This window comes from Zalophus californianus, chromosome 14, assembly GCF_009762305.2.
Source record: "Zalophus californianus isolate mZalCal1 chromosome 14, mZalCal1.pri.v2, whole genome shotgun sequence".
NCBI lineage: Eukaryota > Metazoa > Chordata > Mammalia > Carnivora > Otariidae > Zalophus > Zalophus californianus.
Window position 1 is genome coordinate 85,126,506 of NC_045608.1, and position 14,063 is coordinate 85,140,568.

A 14,063-nucleotide genomic window follows, 5' to 3' on the forward strand; every position below is an offset into this window, starting at 1 on the left:
CCATCTAAAAGCCATAATACTTGAGAACGAAGAAGAGATGTTTCAGTTCGCGTCTGAAAGCCGGAGAAAAAATGATGTCCCACCTCAGTAGTCAGGCAGGAGGAATTTATTCTTACTAATGGAAATTTCTGCTTACCCAGGGCATACCCCACTGGGGAGGACAATCTGCTTTACTTGGTCTCATTCAGTGTTAATGTTATCCAGAAACACCCTCACACACACACCCAGAATCCTATTTGATCAAATGTCTGGGCATCCTATGGCCCACTCAAGTTGATACATAAAATTAACCATCCTGCCTGGCAAACAATAAAGCCAATCAACATTGCTTGAATGAATGAAGAAAGCCTTGGAAATAGACAAGAAAATGTGTAAAGACAAAGATTTATTTAGGTGCTGGATTGGAAACATGTTGCAATTTCTTCCTAATGCAAAAGAAAAAAAAAAGGATCTTTAGTCAAAGGAAATTAATGAAAAATATTCATTGAGCTTCCTGATCCTCCCAAATAATGATGTGGCTTGGATTGAGAGGTCAATTTTTCCTGGGTAGATGCACTTGGGGTATATACCTCACCATCTGGTTCATGGTGGGTGCTTTTATTCCAAGCAGCTCACGGCCAGGCGGTATCAAACTCCCGCTGAGGAAGTGAACAACAACAAAGTTCAATTCACTGGTTCCTTCACAGGCAGCTGCCTGCCTTCCTCAGTAACAAGTACAGGAATACTGTAATTAAAACTGCTTTCAATTTATTTCCATCTGAGAGCCTTGCTTCCCATGGAATTCTACACCCAACCTGGGAGTGGCTGAGACTCCCACATGCAGTGAGAAGTCTGGCTCACCTGAAGCCTCTGGTTGTCTTCTCACTCTGTGGTGTTTTAAATACCAGCCCCCTCTCTGTTTAGGTGGCAGTTCCTTCTTTCCATAGCATTGTTTTACCTACTCCCAGTCTCTGCTTTGCAATATTTCCACTGGTACGCTGACGTAATTTCGCTTTGCCTAAAAGATTAAAAAAAAAAAAAAGTGTGTATATATGTCTATGCAACTTGCAGTTGTTTTAGTTATAACTATTAAATAATAAACAGTAAGGACTCATCTCCTAGGGATTTGCTGTTAGATTATGATCTTCCCTAAAAAAAAAAAAAAAAAAAAAAAAACAAAACAAAACAAAAAAAAACACATTAAATAAAAATAAAATATTATAAGCCCAGCAATTATTTAAATAAAGCATCAAACACTTGTATAGCACTATGTGTTAGTCACTCTTCTTAATGCTTTACACGTATTAATTTACTAAATCCTCACCACAGACCCGTGAGTTAGACACTGTAACTATGCTCATTTTATAGATAACGATCCTGTGGCAGGTTCAGTAACTTGCCAAAGTCGTGAAGCTAGTATGGGTCGGAGTCAAAATTTGGACCCAAGCAGCCTGGTTCCAGGAACTGTATCAATCCTTAGCCATCATCTTACACTATTTCTGACAGTCTATGGCATGAGTTCTTAGGGGAAAATAAGACCCCTATCTTCATTTGGAGACTTCTAAGCTCCTGAGATGCTAGAAATGATGCCTTCTTGGTTTACATCCATTTTCTCCATGTTACTATCTAGTACTGCACTAATTGCAGTTGTCAACATCAGCAGACTAAAGAGATGAAAATGTCTGGCTCTTTGGAGGAAAGGAGTTGGGGAGTCCTTTCCAAAACACATAGGATTACTATTTTACCCAAGAGCATGTCTTTCTCCAAGAAAATATAAGAAGATAACCACCCCCAACCCAACTGATGTTTTTCTTGGTCACTGCCCAAACAGCCTTTCTGGACTTTTCTTCTTTACTAACTGTCTCCCCAAAATTTATCTATAATTTCTCTCCTGGACCTTAATCCTCCTACTGCTTTCACCCCAAACTGTGATGCTAGAACTTGTTTTCTGAGATCTGTCGAGTTTTTCTCCATCCTCAAGTACTTCACATGCTCCATCTTTCTTCCTATAACTGAAATCTCTGTAGGCCTGTAAGCAGAGATTCTATTCTCTTACATCTCAAGTACTTCTGGGTCAAAAGAATGGAGTTATGTCCTCCATGTTTCCCAATGTCATGTTGGAATGGAAATTACTGTTCCTAAAAAAAGCCCTACACCTTTGAGGTTCATACCAATCAACTTAAATAATTCTACCCTCTGTCATAATAATCTATCAGTGAGTCCCTTTCATCCACTGAAGACTTTGTTGTATGACTCATGCTTTCCTCTTTACCAAACTTGAACCTCTTTAAGAGTAATCTAACCTCCTGGCCTTGTAATTCCTTGATCTTCTCTCTAATGATCTCCTTTACTCTTACCTAGCTCCCTCAGTTTGAGCCCTTCACTTTTCATTACCTGAAATTCATTCCTACCCAATACCATTAATGCAAATATCCCACTCTGAGACCACCACACCGTCCTATATTTCCAACTTGATTTCTTCAGTAATGTCACTGCAATCCTGTTTCATTGGCATCAAAACCTTCAGTCATTGACCCCTCTAATCGTGTCCTATTCAATAATCTCTTTTTCACTTCCCTTTTTATTGAGCTTAGATTCCATGGATCATCAGTTAAGCATTGTAAAGAATTATTTTTAAATACACCCTAAGCTCCCTTTCCCCTTTGCCTTTTGATCACATTTACCTGAAAAAACATAAACCCCAAGTCCTTGCTAATAAAAATGTGTCTAACAGACCAGCAGCACTGCATCACCTGGAGTTTGTCAGACGTTAGAATTTCAGACCAGATCTAAAGAATCAGAACCTGCATTTTAACAAGATCCCCAGGCAATGCCTGTGCAGAAGAATGTGAGAGAAAACAAATTCCTGGGTCCTTACCATGTAGGTGTTCCCCTGTCTTGCACAAATTAATCTCTCCACATGTACCCTGAATCCCATTCTCTTCCCTTTTCTGAAAAGCTATGAACTATGAAATATCCCACTTTGATCTCTCCTTCTCTTTTAAATCCTTCTTTTAATAATTTAAGCATGATTTAGTCCAGGTTTCTCAATCCTGGCTATATATTATCCTCCAGAAAATTTCAAAACTTACTGATGCTCAGACCAACTCCAGAATTATTAAATCAGAATTTCTGAAGGTGAGACACAGATAAAATTATTTTTAAAATTCTCTCCAGAGACAGGAAAAAGATCAGTGTTTGCCAGAGGCTGTGGGAAGGTGGAAGGGAAGGGCAGAGATGAATAGGCACACTACAGAGGATGAAATACTCTGCACAATACTATAATGGTGGATACAAATCATTACACATTTATCCAAATGCATAGAATAAACAAAACCAAGAGTGAATTCTAATGTAAACTATGGATTATGATGTGTCAATGTAGGTCATCAAATGAAGCAAATGTACCATTCTGATGAGGGTCGTTGATAATGGGGAGGCCATGCATGTGTGGCAGTGGGGACATGGCAAATCTGTATCTTCCTCTCAATTTTGCTGTGAACCTAAAATTCCTCTAGAAAAGTTAATTATTTAAAAAAATCTCTTCAGATAATTCTATTATGCAGCGAGGGTTGAGGATCAATAATCTAGCCTCTTTACCCTAAGAAAACTCTCAGTGATACACAATGCTCCCCTCCACTACACAGCTAACCTGCTGAAATAGACATATTCCTTTTGTTCTGACCCTGGTTTCCCTTAGAGCCTTGAGACAAAGGTTAACACAAGAGCAATTTACTGGGGGGTGTTTAATCCCAGGGAGCTGGATCAAAGGTCAAAGGAGCAAAGCTGGAAAGCAAGAAGAGCCAACACAAAGCTGCATTATTCAATTAGCCACCTGGGTGACTTTAATCCCTTCATTTGGACTGTCTGCAAAGCTATATAAAGTGTCTCAGGACTTTCTGTTTGGGGGAAGAAGAAAGCAGGAAATACTTATCCATGGGCTCCTGTACCCACATTCTGAAAATTTTCAGCCCACGGTCATAACTCCCCCATACCTCTGGACTGTGATATCTGGGTATAGAGCTGGTTCCGGTGCCCTCTCACACTACGGTCAAAGCAAGGAAGCTCTGGGCTGGAGGAGAGAAGCAGGCAATGTGACCCAAAGAAAGTAGTTCTGTTTTGAAATCTCATTGCCTTGTCCCGCCTCTGGTATACTGTAACATTTTCCAGGCGTCATTCCACATGACATGTTCTCACTTAACAGACTTTCCAGGATACTGAAGGACAGACAGTATTGCATAGTGACGAAGAGCATACACTCAGGAGTTAGAGGGCTAGCATTTGAATACCAGTGTCTCCACTTTCTAACTCTCAACAAGTTGTATGCCTGTTTCCTAATCTAAAATGAGGTAGTAAGATTATCTACCCTAAAGACTTTTTTTTTTAAAGATTTTATTATTTATTTATTTGAGAGAGAGAAAGAGAGCGAGAGAGCGAGAGAGAGCACAAGCGGCGGGGGCGGGGGGAGCGGCAGGCAGAGGGAGAAGCAGACTCCTCACTGAACAAGGAGCCCAATGTGGGACTCGATCCCAGAACCCTGGGATCATGACCTTAACCGAAGGCAGATGCTTAACGACTGAGACACCCAGGTGTCCCTACCCTAAAGACTTTTTAAAGAAGATTAAAATAAGTACAATGCATGGAAGACTGCATGTTACATAGAAGGACATGTGGGAGGGGGGATGCCTGGGTGGCTCATTCAGTTAAGCATCCAGCTCTTGATTTTGGCTCAGGTCATGATCTCGGTGTCCTGGGACTGAGTCCCAATTCCAGCTCCACACTCAGCGGGGGGTCTGCTTGTCTCCCTCCCCCTCCATTCCCTCGCCCCACACAGGTATGCATGCTCTCTCTTTCTAAAATAAATGCTTTTTTTAAAAATAGAAGGGCATGGTGGCAATTATTTCTAGGCTTTAATATTCTGCTTCTTCAGATCTTCAAATTTTACCATAAGCATAATCTACACAGTGTTTCCTCTTAATATGAGCTGCAAAATGTTGACTGTTGTTTTGATTATTCACCCAGATCAGGTATTTCTCTGTTTACTTGACCCTGTAGTGTCCTTGAATTTGAATATTCCATCTCTTATTCTCTCTGCCATAAACAACATTCCATGGGGATATGACAATGGAGGGAACTTTTAAACTTCATTCACTTAGAAAAACATATGCTTTCTCTTCTCTCTCTCCCTTCCTCTCTCATATACGCACTTCAACCTTGAACAAAAGGGTTCAAGCTTCTCCCTAGGAAATTAAAGAAAAGAAACTTTGAAAAGAATATGGGACTGAAATTAAAAAATAGGTCTAAATTTTAATAGCCAAAGTTACTGGCATATTTTCCAATCTGCCCTAAAATGATATTAAGTGATAAGAAAAAGATGAATCCCTGAACACAGATGAAAGGAACTTTTTGAAACAATAATTATATTATTATACACCTAACAAATTGAAATTCATCAACAAACTTATAACTCGTAAAATGTAACTTTTTTTAAGTTTTCCGTTTTAATTAGCATATTATTTGCATCTCTGTTTATGGCTGATATAATAGGGACATGAATACCATATGGTCTGCTCTTCTAGCAATGAGAAAACTTTTTGGATCAATTTGAATAGATTAAATTTTAGGGATGTTGATGATATATAATGCCACCTTATAATGTTGACTATATTATTAGTAATATATACCTACAATGTAAAATAAATCATTAATATATTACTTTTTCTCTGTGCAACAATTTGTTTAAACTCATCAAATGCATCTTTTACATCAACAATTTTTCATTCCTAAAAATGAATATTTGAGTTATCTAACCTAGTTTCCCAGAGCACATTGCTATTATTTCTGTGTAAGTTGTGGAGGTAACTTTTTGAATACAGGCATGAATGCTGTTACCAGAAGTTTTACCCAAACCCAAAAATCTCCCCTATCCAACCCAAAATCTCCACTTACTCAGTCTCTAAAGACATGTTTACAATTATACCCAAGCTTTATGATTGTCACAACAAAGTGTTTCCTAGAATAATCACTGAATCTACATTAAATTTCTTTGTCTTATATTTTTACCAATTACTTCAGGTGACCTTGATGAGCAACCAAAAATTACTACTGGGATTGTTTTAGGCTAATGTGTCTTCTCCAAACTGTACTTTGTTATTAACAATAAAATTATTGATGGTTTATTCTTTAATATTCATAACTTTTTGAGGAATCTTGTATGAGGTAACTTTCTCTTTCCTGAGGAAAGTTTGGGAAAGAAAAAAACCATACCTTATATCTAGGTATATATAATATATCTTAGTTATTCTCAATATTTGATTAGAATTAAGGCTTGGGGAGCTTGGGTGGCTCAGTCGGTTGAGCATCCAATTCTGTGTTTCTGTTCAAGTCATAATCTCAGGGTCCTGAGATCAAGCCCTCTTGCTCTCTCTCTTTCTCTTGAATAAATAAATAAATAAAATATCTCTTAAAAAAGGAATTAAGGCTCTTTAAAAATGCTACTGATGTAATCTGGCCAACAATTTTCTGTCACTTGCCCTTTATTATTTCACCAACAAAACTGAACAAATCCACTCTCCTTTTAAAAGAGAAAGACACACACATACAAAGAGAAAGACATTAAGAAAACAGGATTCATTAAAAAAAAAAAAGAAAACAAGATTCTTAAAAGATTTCTACTAAATGTGTATTTTGGATACATCAAATATGTAAATTAAAAATTATCTTTTCAAATATTTTATTGACAGAATTACATTTAAAATATATGTAACAAAATAAATTTTAAATCTAATATTTGTGTGTTATCCCTGCTGTACCAATATTTTAACAATTTTAGAAGCTTAGTATGTCATTATAATTTTTAATTAAATGAAAATATTTTAGAGAAGCTACATAATAAGTCAAGCTTCAGGAAATCTATTCTGTTTTCTTTTGAGATAATGCTGCTTTGTGAGATAATTTAACTATACAAATATTTGATGAATTCAAAGTAGTAAAAAGTACAAATAAATATAAGACTTTATTAATACATATTTCTTAAAGATTTTACTTATTTATTTGACACAGAGAGAAAAAGAGAAAGAGAGAGAATGTGGGAGGGAGCAAGCACAAGCAGGGGGAGCAGCAGAGGGAGAGGGAAGAAGACTCCCCACTGAGCAGGGAGCCTGATGCGGGGCTGGATCCCAGGACCCTGGGATCATGACCTGAGCCAAATGTAGATGCTGAACTGACTTAGCCACCCAGGCACCCCTGGAATTTATCAATATTTAATTCAACATTTTTAAATATGAAATCAGAAACAGTAATTGTGCTCAACTCTAATAAAGCAAGTACTTATTTATGGAAATATTTTTAAATAAATAAAATTAATATTCTTAACTTAGTAAAGACTCGTTTTTTACAACATGCATATCATACAGAATGTTCCATGTATGCTTGAGAAAAATGTATTCTGATGCTGTTTGGTGTACATATGTATGTTAGGTCTATTTGGTCTAGTGTTGCTCAGGTCTACTGTTTTCTCATTGATTTTTTTGTCTGGATGACCTCTCCACTGTTGAGAGTGGGGTACTAAAGTCTCCTACTATTATTATATTTCTGTCTTTCTCTGTCTCGAGATTTATCAATGTTTGCTTTACATATTTAGGTCCTCTAATGTTGAGTGCATATATATTTATAATTTATTTAAATTTATCTAAATTTATATCATGCTCATGAAGTGACTTTTTGTCATTATAAAATGACTTTATCTCTTGTGACAGTTAAGCAAACTTCCTTGTTATCCTAGCAGTCAAATTACTCACTCTAATGAAAAAATAAATATCTTCTTGTTGATACTAGAATCACCATCAACATTTTTAGTCCATGAAAACTAACCCTAAAGGGACTGTTTCCCATCAGAGCAAGATGGGAAACCCAACTGAAATATGAGCAATGATGGCCATAGCAACTTTTTTCTAGACATGTCTCCTGAGGCAAGTGAAATAAAAGCAAACATAAACTATTTGGACTATATCAAAATAAAAAGCCTCTGCACAGTGAAGGAACAATCAACAAAACTAAAAGGCAACCTACGGAATGGGAGAAGATATTTACAAAGGACATATCCAATAACGGGTTAGTATCCAAAATACATAAAGAACTTCTAAAATTCAACACCCAAACCAAATAATCCAATTAAAAAATGGGCAGAAGACATGAATAGACATTCTCTAAGAAGACATACAGATGGCAGACTGACACATGAAAAGATATTCATCATCACTTACCTTCAGAGAAATGCAAATAAAAACCACGAGATGTCACTTCACAGCTGTCAGAATGGCTAAAATCAAAAAACTCAAGAAACAACAGGTGTTGACGAGGATGTGGAGAAAAAGGAACCCTCCTGCACTATTGGTTGGGATATAAACTGGGCTAGCCACTCTGGAAAACAGTATGGAGGTTCCTCAAAAATTTAAAACTAGAACTACCTTATAAGCCAGCAATTGCACTACTGGGTATTTATCCAAAAAAATTATTTATCCAACAAAGGGAAAAAGAGAGAGAGAGAGACAAATTGAGAAACAGACTCTGAATTATAAAGAACAAACTGATGGGTTACCAGAGGGGAAGTTGGTGGGGGGAATAGGTTAAATAGGTGATGGGGATTAAGGAGGGCACATATTGTGATGAGCACCAGGTGATGTATGGAATTGTTGAATCACTATAATGTACACCTGAAACTAATATAACACTGTATTTACTAACTGGAATCAAAACAAAAGCTTAAAAAGCCAAAAGAAATAAAAATTAAAATACAAAATTAAAAAAAAGAATTACATTTTTATTTTATCCTTTCAGATGTTCAAGGGGTATTTGCTGATTCCAGATTTATAAATATAATATTTATAGAAAAAAATAAATATGAGTAATGAATAAGAACATGCAGTTCACAGAAGGAAAATGCAAATTGCTAACAAACATATGAAAACATATTCAAACTTTAATATCTAGAAATAAGCCACTAAAACAATGAGACACTGATATATATATATTCCTCATGTTGGGAAACTAAAGAAATCCGAAAGCTGGATAATATCAATTAATGGTAATTGGGATAAAGGTATTCTCAAGCACTTATGGTGGGTGTGTAGTAGTAACATCAATTCTAGAGAATAATCTGATAGTCAAAGTAAGTTCATTTGTATTCAGTAATTTATCAAACTTGTTCCTGAATATATATTCCAGAGAAGTTTCCAGAGAGGTTCATAAGGACACTATGGGCATGTTAATGGCAGCTTTGTATGCAATATCAGAAGGTTTAAGGCAATCTACTTGCCCAAGTCTGGGGAGAAAGGCTCAGTAAAAAGAAGTGGATGCATAGTCTGGAATACCATGAAAGAGAAGCAATGGACTGGATGAACCCAGCAACATGACCAGATCTTAAATGATCTTAATATAGGGCACCTGGGTAGTTCAGTCAGTTAACCATCAGCCTTCAGCTCAGGTCATGATCCTGGGCCCTCGGATCTAGCACCATATCTGGCTCCCTGCTCAGCGGGGACTCTGCTTCTCCCTCTCCTTGCTCATGTTTTCTCACTCATTCTCTCTCTCTCTCTAATAAATAAATAAATAAATAAATAAATAAATAAATAAATAAATTTTTAAAATTCTAAAAAAGCCCCATAGTTTAATATAATCTTGAATTGAAAAAAGAAACAAAATGAGATCTATATCACAGTAACATATTTTAATTACAAATACATACACATTAACATCTACATGAGGAAAATTTAATACACACCTGAAAGACTCAAAGAATATGAACAAATAGGTATATATTGCTTGTACTTAGATGGGACAACTCAAATTGCAAAGAAATACTGAAATCAGGAGGTTTATTGTTGGTAATATTATGGTTGTAATTTTGAAATTATATTTGCTTTTGATCAAAGGAATAATATATGTTTGGTTGTGAGAATTTTCATTGGGGAAGAAGAGGTATATAAACGTAGGAGAGAAGATGGTGAGAAAAAACTTAGTATTGAATTTTAGTTACAGCTATTAGTATGAATTCATATTTTCCAAAATATGTGTATATTTTAGTTCTATTCACAGAAATACCCCAGGAGCAAAGTAGATTCCAGTAGCCATAAATAAGCTCATATCCTGAAGACTACGTCTGCTCCTCCCCAGAAGAAACCAGGGCTCTTAGGATTAATTCCAGGTCTGGGACAGAGAAAGTACAAAATGAAATAGGTGAATAAGTATGCAACTTATTGAATCAGAAAGCCAGAAAATGCTTAAAGAGATCATGGGGTCATGTCAAAAACACATAGGAGCCACCTGAAGGGATTCCACATTCCAAAGTTAGCTCAATTTGGACATGAAGAAGAAAAGTAATTGCAAGGAATTTTGATAGATTGAATTAAAAAAGCAACAACAACAATGGATCAAAAGAGGAAGGGATAGAGAAAGGTATAGAAGAGCTGTAAAGCTCCTCTTTACAGATGAATGCTAGGAATAGAGTTAGAAAATAATTGTCTTGCAACTCCCAAGGTAATAAGAGAAAAATTGAAGGAATCATAGACAGAAAAAGACAACAGGGTAACAACTGTAAATCTAAGTTCTTCATTTTACTTATCTCTCAACATTTCTGTAGCTTTGTAAATTTTACAAATAAAACAAATTCTAAAAACATACACACAGAATGCTGCCACATTTTCCAAGGACACATGCAAATATAAGGATACAGGCCAAACAATGTATAATAATTGTTTATGGTGGGACTGGGAAACAGGAATAATGAAACAGGACAAAGAGATCGTATTACATTGTAATTTGAAATGACAATATGAAGATTCCATTTCACGAGTGGAAAACAGAAACAAAAACAACTAAAGAAAAAAATGAATCATTGTTTCAAGATCGATCCAGGCCCTAAAAAATTTGTTTCATTTTAAATGTTTCTTCTTTCATCTTTTATCAAATCTAAGCTCTGTTTATAATTTTGGTACAGAAAATATTATAGAATAATATTTTCTTCTGTGGATCAGCACTATAATACCTATGTGTTCAGATACACAACCGCGTAGTAAATGCCCCTTGCATTTTTATTACTTACAACACAAGCCTTTCAACAAGGGATTGTGAGCCAGAATGGTCTGAAGAGAGAAGAATCTTTATCGATTGGTATCATTATATTAAAAAATTCATTTACTCAGAGAGAGATTTTGAAATAATGCCATTATCTCCAACCTTTTAAATTTTACACTTCTTTCCAGAATAAATATAATCCCTTGATGTTGTAATCACACGGGCATTTGTATATTAAAAGCATCTACTTAATTATATTTTGACTACCAAACCTGCCCCAAATAGGAGATTGAAAACATCAAAATAAAGTGATATGTGATCATCAAAGCAAGCAGCCTATCAACAGGACGTCCAGACATCAATAACAAGATAACTCCCAGCGAGACATGATATGTTAGCACTTCTTAATTCTAGTATCAATAGAATCACACTCGTTTTTTTTTCTTTTTTATGCAAAAGAGAAGAATAAAGACTTTTCAATTAAAAGTGCCTGCATAACGACGTGGATGGAACTGGAGGGTGTTATGCTGAGTGAAATAAGTCAATCAGAGAAAGACATGTATCACATGACCTCACTGATATGAGGAATTCTTAATCTCAGGAAAGAAACTGAGTGTTACTGGAATGGTTGGGGGTGGGAGGGATGGGGTGGCTGGGTGATAGATAATGGGGAGGGTATGTGCTACGGTGAGCGCTGTGAATTGTGCAAGACTGTTGAATCACAGATCTGTACTTCTGAAACAAATAACGCAACATATTTTAAGAAAAAAGAAAAAGAAGAAGATAACAGGAGAGGAAGAAAAGGGGAGTATGTCAGAGGGGGAGATGAACCATGAGAGATGATGGACTCTGAAAAACAAACTGAGGGTTCTAGAGGGGAGGGGGGCAGGGGGATGGGTTAGCCTGGTGATGGGTATTGAGGAGGGCACATTCTGCATGGAGCACTGGGTGTTATGAACAAACAATGAATCATGGAACACTGCACCAAAAACTAATGATGTAATATATGGTGATTAACATAACAATAAAAAAGAGGTATAAAAAAAAAAGAAAAAAAAGTGCCTGCATATGTAAATTGGTTAAAAGAACAGATTTCTGTGGAACTTATACACTGGGCAATCACTACAATTAGGTCCCATCGAGTTCTAGGATTCTAAAATTTAGCAAAGACTTTGAGACGACAGGGAGGGGCCGGAGGGTAGGTGAGAATACAGTAGGCTGCCTGCGCCAACACCCAATCATCGGTCATTCTCACTTCATAGGCATCCTTTCTGGAAGTTCCCAGCACACGAAAAGGACAGTGAGAGGAGACACTAACTGAAATGGTGGTCTGCGGCTCAGCTCTCAGCCGTGAAATACCAACCTCAGTAATCTGCACCCATCACCCAAGACGGTTTTCACATAGGGTAAGCCCGATTTTGCCTCAGAAATCCACCGATCATGAAGTTCCTAGAGCTTCAGCTTCAGAACCCCACTTCAGACGTGCACTTTTTTGGTGTGCAAAATGTGTATCATTTTCTTAAAGACAACCCCAAAACTGCACCAAAACTGCATCAGCTTTTGCAGACATAAAGTTCGGATCTGTTCATTAATTACGCAGGAGACCATTAAACGGAGGTGGCTCTGAGGCCATCACGGTCTACACAGCAAAGCAAAAGCTAAGGCTATACAAGCCTCAAGGTTATGAAATCAGAGCGCTAAGGACAACCAACACACAGAGCCAACAGAAAAAACAAACCCAAAACAACAAAGAGCCAACAGGCTTCAAGCGATAGCAGGCAATAATTTCCTTACTTGGTTTCTGCCTTTTCTCTACAAAGGCCTCTCTCCCTGAGCTCCTGTCGTTGGAGAGCTCCTACCCACTTCCAGATGGTGCTGCCCGATTCAAATCAGTTTTTGCTCTGATAAACTTTTAAAATTTCTAATCTGCCTCAGTTTCCCATTTAACAGGTCTTCCGTCAGAAGAGGGAATCACAGGAAGCCCCCGGCAGCCCCCCAGGAGAAAGGAGCGCGCCCCCAGCCCACAGATACCTGCTGAGCCCCTGGAGCTCCTGCGGCTCTCCCGCTGCTTCCCGCCGCTGGCGGGGGGAGCCCCCCTTGGGATCCTGGCTCCTCAGCTTCCCCGTCAGGAGCCTGCACACATCCAGCCTTCCCTTCTCCCGACGGGCTCCGAAACCGCCAGAAGCCACCAGCCCCGACTTGAAAACAGAACCGGGTCCCGTGGCGGATTGGGTCCAACTGAGAAATCGGTCCGGGTCTGGGATCTGACTCGATCCAGGGTCTGACGGTCCGACTTTGAAACCGGACCGGGTCCAGGGTCAGGCTGAGTCCGGCGTGGGAACCGGGCTGGGTCCAAGGTGAGGCCTTAGGGAAATAAAAGTTTGTTTTCAGGCTGAACAAGTAGGTTAACCCAACATCCAAAGATAATCTTGAGTTCAGTGGGCACAGCGGAGAGGTTTTAAAGCATCTTAGATAAGCGCATCCCCTTAGGAGGTGTCCTGGAGAAGGGGCCCCAACGCCGCACTCACCACGAAGGATGGAAGAAAAATTTTTTGTCCTCCTCTACAGTTTCTGGTGACCAGGATGGGACCTGCTGGGACAGCCGACTTGCTCCGGAGACTGCAGACGGATCCTGGGGGAACAGGCAGAAGCCGGCAAATGGTAAATTTGGCCAAAGTCTCCTAGGTCTCTATCTGTGGCGCCTGGGGGAAAGAAAAGGTAAAATTTCACACTTCCTTTCCAAACTCAGATTGTCAGGGAAAAAAAAAAAATGTAAGAATTAGATCTTTGAATTGTGACTTGTGAATTTGCCTTCAGGTACCCGTTGGTTGTCAATTCTTTCCTAGAAACAGTTGTTGCCTTCTTGTTTGTCTTGTTTTGTGCTCTGAGAACTTGGCTTGGCATTTGTCAGTTTGGGGGCCCTCAAAATGTGGCTGGGCAGAATTGTGGGTTTCAACCCCTTTGCAGCTAGGGTCCTGCTGACAGTGTCAGGTCTCAAGGGGACAATTATC

At 38.1% G+C, this 14,063-nt stretch overlaps 1 long non-coding RNA gene across 1 annotated transcript; it reads right to left on the reverse strand.

Annotated features, from left to right (window-relative positions):
• Positions 1-403: 403 nt before the first annotated feature.
• On the reverse strand, positions 404-13,262 carry LOC113912254. Its single transcript, XR_003516760.1, has 3 exons — positions 13,084-13,262; positions 841-997; positions 404-638 (listed from the first exon to the last, which is right to left on the reverse strand). It is a non-coding gene; the product is annotated as an uncharacterized LOC113912254 (long non-coding RNA).
• Between the last annotated feature and the right edge of the window lie 801 nt (positions 13,263-14,063).